The sequence below is a fragment of the Pinus tabuliformis genome, chromosome 1_2 (genome assembly GCF_031772625.1).
Source record: "Pinus tabuliformis cultivar Carrire ecotype Pingquan chromosome 1_2, CPIR1, whole genome shotgun sequence".
Taxonomy (NCBI): Eukaryota; Viridiplantae; Streptophyta; class Pinopsida; order Pinales; family Pinaceae; genus Pinus; species Pinus tabuliformis.
The window spans coordinates 1,340,198,549-1,340,206,773 of NC_142298.1; positions in this window are offsets into that span (position 1 = coordinate 1,340,198,549).

Genomic DNA, 8,225 nt, shown 5'->3' on the forward strand with positions numbered 1-8,225 from the left:
CGAGAAGGAGGCTCGGCTATCTTTTCGTCTTTAAACGGTCGGAAAAGAGCTGAAAGCAGACCTCCATTTTTATTCTCTTTAACGAGTCAAAAAGGGAAAAGTACTCGCCAATCTTTTCATATTTTACGAGTCAGAAAAGAGATTAAAGGCGACTCGTCCTAGAGGAACGAGTGGTATAAAGGGTAGCAACTGGTTACGGCAATGGTGGAACTGCTCAAAACATGTAATGGTCACGAGGTTGGCTAACAAAACCACTCATAAATGCGGTCCCTCAGGAAAGGTAAAACAACCAAGTGAAAGCATATGATCGGCCAAATTCTGCTAAATTGCTATCTTTATCTGCTAAATTCTGCATAATGATGCAAATCGAGGTACATGACCACCAAGCTTCATTGCATTCAACAAAGTGGATGGAATGAAGGTTCACTCTCGAGATCTATGAAAGACTCGACTTGGATTTTACGAGAACTTAATCAAAAGACTCGATTTGGAAAGGGAGGTGTTTCATTTTTTTAATGAGGTTGACACAGTAAAAGAACTATCCTCATAACCCTTGTTTCATTTTTGAACGAGCTTGACACAAGATCAGGAACTTTGCTCCGACTCCTTGTTTCATTTTTTAACGAGGCCGACACAAGATCAGAACTATCCTCGAGACGCCTTGTTTCATTTTTTAAGGAGCTTGACACCGGAAAGGAACTATGCTCCATCCAGACCTAGTTTCATTTTTTAAGGAGCTTGACACCGAAAAGGAACTATGCTCCATCCAGACTTCATCATAATGAACGGGAAGTGGAGGCCCCCATGTACCTTGATTTGCGTCATTATGCTAGGGGGCATGCAAACTTATAAGAAGCATAGTTTTTCGTTTCAAGCTTGTGTAAACATGAAACTGATTCCAAGCAAAGTTCTCCATGGTTCAAGCTTGTGTAAAAATGAACCCATACCTAATTTACATCTCGTGATTGCTATCTTTATTTGCTAAATTCTGCTAGATGAGCCTTGGTTGTTTTCATTCCATCGCCACCATCTCTTTGGCCGATCATATGCTTTCACTTGGTTGTTTTACCTTTAAAAGTGACCTACTTCCGTTCCTTTTAACGAGCGGGAAGGAGGCTCGGCTATCTTTTCGTCTTTAAACGGTCGGAAAAGAGCTGAAAGCAGACCTCCATTTTTATTCTCTTTAACGAGTCAAAAAGGGAAAAGTACTCGGCAATCTTTTCATATTTTACGAGTCAGAAAAGAGCTTAAAGGCGACTCGTCCTAGAGGAACGAGTGGTATAAAGGGTAGCAACTGGTTCCGGCAATGGTGGAACTGCTCAAAACATGTAATGGTCAAGAGGCTGGCTAACAAAACCACTCATAAATGCGGTCCCTCAGGAAAGGTAAAACAACCAAGTGAAAGCATATGATCGGCCAAAGAGATGGTGGCGATGGAATGAAAACAACCAAGGCTCATCTAGCAGAATTTAGCAGATAAAGATGGCAATCACGAGATGTAAATTAGGTATGGGTTCATTTTTACACAAGCTTGAACCATGGAGAACTTTGCTTGGATTTAGTTTCATGTCTACACAAGCTTGAAACGAAAAACTATGCTTGTTATAAGTTCGCATGCCCCCTAGCATAATGACGCAAATCGAGGTACATGCCCCCCAAGCTTCATTGCATTCAACAAAGTGGATGGAATGAAGGTTCACTCTCGAGATCTATGAAAGACTCGACTTGGATTTTACGAGATCTTAATCAAAAGACTCGATTTGGAAAGGGAGGTGTTTCATTTTTTAATGAGGTTGACACAGTAAAAGAACTATCCTCATAACCCTTGTTTCATTTTTGAACGAGCTTGACACAAGATCAGGAACTATGCTCCGACTCCTTGTTTCGTTTTTTAACGAGGCCGACACAAGATCAGAACTATCCTCGAGACGCCTTGTTTCATTTTTTAAGGAGCTTGACACCGGAAAGGAACTATGCTCCATCCAGACCTAGTTTCATTTTTTAAGGAGCTTGACACCGGAAAGGAACTATGCTCCATCCAGACTTCATCATAATGAACGGGAAGTGGAGGCCCCCAAGAAAGTGGCTCTGGAGGGAAGGCCGACATCTTTGAAATCAGGACCTAATGCCCCCAGGACACTATGCACGATGGTGTCATCACTCGGTACGGGCACGGGGTAGGTGGCCACGTAGTTGATTTGCGGTGAGGCAGATGCAACTTGTGGATGAAAACTAGGAGGGAAGAACGAGTGCGCCGGAGGGGCTTGTGGACGAACGAATGATAACTGATCGAACATCACTATTCTTCCATCGTGTGGAAAGCAAACCACACGGAAAAGTGAAGACAAGGGCTCCCATGGCATACACATAATCACGACCAAGGAGAAGACTGAAGTCTAAAGAACCTTGGCTAACTGAGACGTCTATATAGACAGTCTTGCCCCCCAAAGTAATAGGAAACTTTGGGAGGATCCCTAATGGCTGACTCGTTCCTCCGTCAAATGCGGTGAGATGCGGCGTGACAGGTACAAGCGATGGGGAACCCAAAGCTCGCCAAGTAGTAACGGGCATAAGACTAACCGATGCTCCTTCATCTAACACAGTGCCAGGCAGTGCCTTATTGCAAACATAGGCGGTGATCCAGAAAGGCACATGGGATGGAAGGGGAGGGCTAGTCAAACGACTCCAATCAAAGGAAATGACCGAACTACTTGGTGGGGGAACCATATGGTTGCCCCCCTACTCGGAAAGAACCGACTCTGAATCCTCTGGAGAGGTTGGGGTGGGAACACCATTATCAGGCTCCGGAGGATTTGACGAGACGAGAAGAACATGAGAATTTTGCTCTTCCGAAACAGAGTGCTCGAGAGGAGGTGAACTCGAGTCAACACCCTTTCCGACCAACGGCGGGTCTGGAATAGGCTGGGGAGAACTAGGTTCAGGAAGAGGGGCCTGGACAAGAGAGGAATCTGAAGCAATCTCTTTGCCAGCAGGGACACGATCTGCAGTTGTAGAAAGGTGTTGATAACCAGCGGGAAATTGGTTTAAAGGAGTTGTAAGACTTTCCAAAACAACGGAGGCTTCATCCATGAGTGGACAAAGGTGAAGGGGATGATTGCCTTCACAAAGTTTACAGGGGATTCGAATCTTCCCTTTCTCCTTACCATTCCCAGCTGATGAGGTAGCATCGCCATGATGTTCAGCGGGCAATGAGGGGCGGGCCGAATTGTGAGACTAGACTTCTAATACCCTGGGAATGCCAGGACAATCGTGAAGAAGATGGTCTTCCTTGAATAATCGACAAGGAAACTTAACCTTCCGCAGGGGAGCAGAAGGTGGCCCTACCTCAGGTGTAGTGGAGGGGATAGCTGGATTTGAGGGGGGGACAGTGCGTGTAAGCTCTCCCTTAGGGGACTTCATCTTCTTGGTCTTCCTCTTCTTCTTCTTAGCCACCTGGTTACTTGCATCGAGAGTTTCACCAGGCGAAGTACAAGAGGAAGACGTAGAAGTAGGCATCGAAGGGGAGAGATCCACCTTAGGATCAACATGACGTTGTTCAGGTGGAGGGACTGATGGACTAACAGCCGATACGGGAGGAACCAGAGAGGTTGAAAACAACCAAACAGGCAACCCAACAGTTAACCATGGAAGGGACAACGTTGCCATATACGGAGCACCAACATTCCCAAGAGGAGGGAAGTGACCTGGATTCCCATCAGGAGGGGAACCTTGGTTAGTGAACCCCGGAAAAGCTGCCATCGCAGACGAAAAGAAACCTACTCAAACTAATGCACACGAGATCTAACCAGGGAATGTTATCATAGCCAAATGAATTTTAAGACGCACAGACACAACTTGACCTTTTCATGTTTTAAGAGTCAAGAAAAGGACAAAAGATGACTCTAGCCTCCTTCGAATATTTAATGAGCACGAAGTGACAAGACGCTCACTGGAACCTTTTCATTTAGGGAGTCCGAAAAGGATCAAAAGTGACTAGTCTGGAGATTTCTAGGCAAAAGGTTTACCAAGCAACCCGTAAAACCGCTTATACACCTTGGCAATCATATGAGAACCAAGGACTTTACGTAATGCAGTCAATCTTCCCGAATGCTGTGTTCGGTGCATTACGGTTCACAAGGCGGCAGACTCGGCTTCCTATGGATCAAGGATAAAAGCCTAGTGGGGTCCCCCTATATACGCGACGGTACGTGGGAGCACAGTCCGTGTTAGACCACTATCGAGTCACAGAAGGAGGAATCACCCAACTGTAATGTGAAACAATAGTGACTATGTTTAAAGACGCCAGAACACGTCTCTAGCCTAGACCTCTAGATGTTTGCGTTATGTTCCAATGCATTTTTATGTTCATTCAGTTCATTTTATGGTTGATCTTGAGTTAAGTTTCGATTTCAAGTCCTACCGTATGATCTCTCACAATTACCTAAATGAAAACTACATGCCAAAGGACATCATTTCGTTCGATGAATTCTAACTATGAGAAGGTTAAGATTTTTCAATCAAACAAAACGAATACAATCAAACGAGCAACCTAATGCAGCTAATGGCAATGAAATAAAACTTTTTCTTTTGAGAACATAAATCAATGAAATGCTCTTTTTCCAATTAACTATTTGAACGCAAAAGATACTAGTTTGATTTCTTTTCCAATGGCACTATGCAATTTAAAATGAATTTTGAGAGACAGCAACACCGAGCAAACAAAAGTAAAATCACTCAATGCACATCACAAAACAAGCTGGTTGAACCCAAGCAATTGTGATCTATGTCTGGGTGGTGAGGAGTGACCGAAACAACCGAAGGACTGGTTCGAGGAAAACCACCTAAACAACCAAGCAAAGAAAGCAAAAAGGAAGGTTGCGCGTCGTAGCAAAGGCAAGCAGCAACGAACTTTTGCGGACAAGTGAACAAGTGAACAAGACAAGGTCGGTCCAGTGGAAACTGGGTGATGGCACTAGGTCACGGGTCACAAAAATGAAATCCGCTCGACAAGGCTTCGCAAGCAAGTGTGCAACAGTTCAAACAATGAATATCAAGCCACAAACCAAGTAGAAAGAGCTGGAGAAAGTCAAACCCACAGGCTCAGGAGGTAAAACTGAGACAATTTCAATTTTACAGGATCAGCGCGGGTAGCGTTCAGCAACTGTGCGCTGAAACTAGGTCACGCGTAGCAACTTGGCGCTGTCAGCGCGGAAGGACATGGATAAAGCGCGCTGGTTCGATTTCAGAACCGTCGCGACTGTTATACGTACAAGCGCGATGACAACAGGTTTAAAGAAACAAGTATGCGCTGTCAGCGCAACTGTTTTGATATAAACCGCGCTGAGGGTAAAAAAGAGGCAAAAACAAGCCAAAGACTCCCAAACCAAGGCCAGAACTCTTTAAACAATTCATACACCTCCCAGACTGAACCAGGAAGTCTAAAAAGCAGAGAACCAAACCCCAATCTCGAAAAGAGAGAACAACCAAATTCAAACACAAAAATGGACACAAGAGACAAAAGGCTGAACTCCCCAGCGGAGTCGCCAAATTGTTGGAGAGGTAAATCCCCTCTACGGATAGAGGCGATCCCTACTAGCCCAGAATGGGTCTAGCAACAATCAGTCAATGCTACTATGCAAGTTCCTAATTGCAATTAAAAGGGTAGGCAAAGGACACCTACTTGGATTCCAGCGCTGTTGTTTAATGAAGAGATGCCACCTTCGCTCCTTCGCTCTGGCTGGTCACGATCCTCCGCGATCTCCGCGAATAGATACCTGCACACACGAAGAGAAGACAAATACAAGCGTGAAATCTAATAAAAGCAACTATACATCAGTCAGAAAAGATGTAATTCACATTAACCATTGTAGAGACGAATGAGAATGGAACCATAATAGTAGTCATCTATTATTAAATCAATAACAGAGAAGATTACAACCAAGTGTTCTGACGTCGATATCCTTCTCAGGAGGGGCCAGTTAGCAAGTCTCTAAAGCATTTGCCTTTGGAAATGATTCTCCCAAGACAAGAAACTCTCTCTCTCACACAAGAAATAGAACACAACCTTCCCTAATCTATCAAACACTTCCACACTTATCACACCAACTACCTATAGTAGCAGCAATCAGAGCACTATAAGCTCCACACAATCCAAGCTATTCCAAACTATATCCAACTAGCTGCTCATGGTAATGGTAGAGGTTTATATAGGAGAAGGAGTCTCCTTGAATGGTGGAAGGATGAGCTTATCTCCAAAGGAAGTGGTTGCAAAGGGTCGAACAGACATGCCATAGAAGGGAGGCGACATTCACAAGGCCAACAACCAAGCCTGTAGTTATCTGGAAGGCTGGCTGTTGGAACAAATTCGCCCAAACTGGATCAGCGCGGGTGCATAACTGGGCTGGCGCGCTGACATCGCAAGGTAATAACGGTCAAGCTGTGGTCAGCGCGGGTTGATACAAACATAGGCTGCGCTGGTCATGAAATTCGATCAGCGCGGAAAAGCCGTGTGCTTCCGCGCTGGCAGCGCGCGCGGTTTGTTATGAAGCGCCAGTCAGCGCGGGTATTTTAGAAACAGATGCGCTGATGAGGAAAACTATGGAAAAAGTGGGTTTTTGACCAGTTCAGAAGGCATGAACTTGATTGTTGTGAGTTCTTGACACAGTAGGGTGACTGACAGGGAGACAGTGACAAATTACTGTGTAACAGATGCCCCCTAAAGCATGAAGACCGAGAGAGTGGGAGGGGTGAAATGCTTTACAAAACTCGCTGAACTGGAACACCACCGGGAAGGACCGAAGTTCTCTGATAATCAAGTACATGTAGTCTAGGCATGGGTGCAGCCATCCAAAAGACATGCGAAGAAGGTCTGTGGAATGGACGCAACCACCCAGCTAAAGAGACCAAAGTCATGATAAGGTATGGTCGCAGCCATCCATGAAGACTTAGGTATGGGCGCAGCCATCCATCAATGAGTCATGTAATGATCATCCACAAAATCGCAACTTGGACCATAACAGACAGAGATCCAGGGTCTTGCGCTCCGTCTCGACCCGAACAAAGTACAAGTCCAAGCATGTGAATACATGAGCTGAAGTCGAACATGCGTGAACATCGTCTGATTACCAGTCAATGATGAAAACTGTTAACAGACGCGAGAGGTACCACCAATAATGACAATGGCCCTCAAGGTACTATAGGTACAATCCGCGGCGTGTGAATCAATGAGCTGGTGTCGAACACCCACGGAATCATTCGATCGGAGGCCAATGATGTAAACCTCACGTCGAACACGAAGAACCTGCCATTAAGGCATGCAGGCTCCAAGGCACCTGAAGGGAGTCTCTAAGTCGCCTTCCTGGATAATGAGCAGAAGTCGACAGGAAGTGACCTTGATCGAAGGTGGGCCATAATGTTTCCCACATCATCGACACGAGACAGAGGTAAAATAATTTGTGTGAGATATAAGCGAAGGTTGTACAAATGCAGAGGTCAACTTCTCTTGAACATATCGGCAGCACGACAGTGGATTTGGCAGTATTTGACATCAAATGAGCAGAGGTCATGGTGACAGGGCAATGAGTAGATGAGAGGTCAAACAGGATAACCCGAACCCACTGAGGCTAATGTGAAACGAGATGAGATATCCCCACCCAGACACGAATGCAGACAAGTGCCATGTTCAAGAGCGACATACTGCCGACACGACAATTATTACGGTTCCATTTTCCCCACCATTTCTGGCAGGTACCCCGATTATTTTTGGATGACAAGCTTGACGGGGATAGCATATGCTTGGAGAGCATCACCTCGACAATGCCCGATGTCATTAAGTTTTAACGAGTCTGACAAAGGAAGAACTCGGCGCCTTTTCATGTTTACAGAGTTTGAAAAGACAGCGGAAAAGGAAACTCCAGGGGGGTCCTTTTTCGTAGAGTTGTGTCTCTCGAGCCCGAAAAAGTATAAAACAATACTCGAAAGAACCGCCCGACCATTACGATCGAGGAGTACTTTTCGTAAATAGTGACTTCGACCCGAAAAAGTAAAAAAGCGGTCAGAAGTACGTCGTATTGGAACCAATAACGAGTGCGAAACGACAAACACTCGGCAATCCTTTTAAGTTAAACAATCGGAAAAAGAGCTTTAAAAGTGACCGCCTTCCGTTCCTTTTAACTAGCGGGAAGGAGGCTCGGCTATCTTTTCGTCTTTAAACGGTCGGAAAAGAG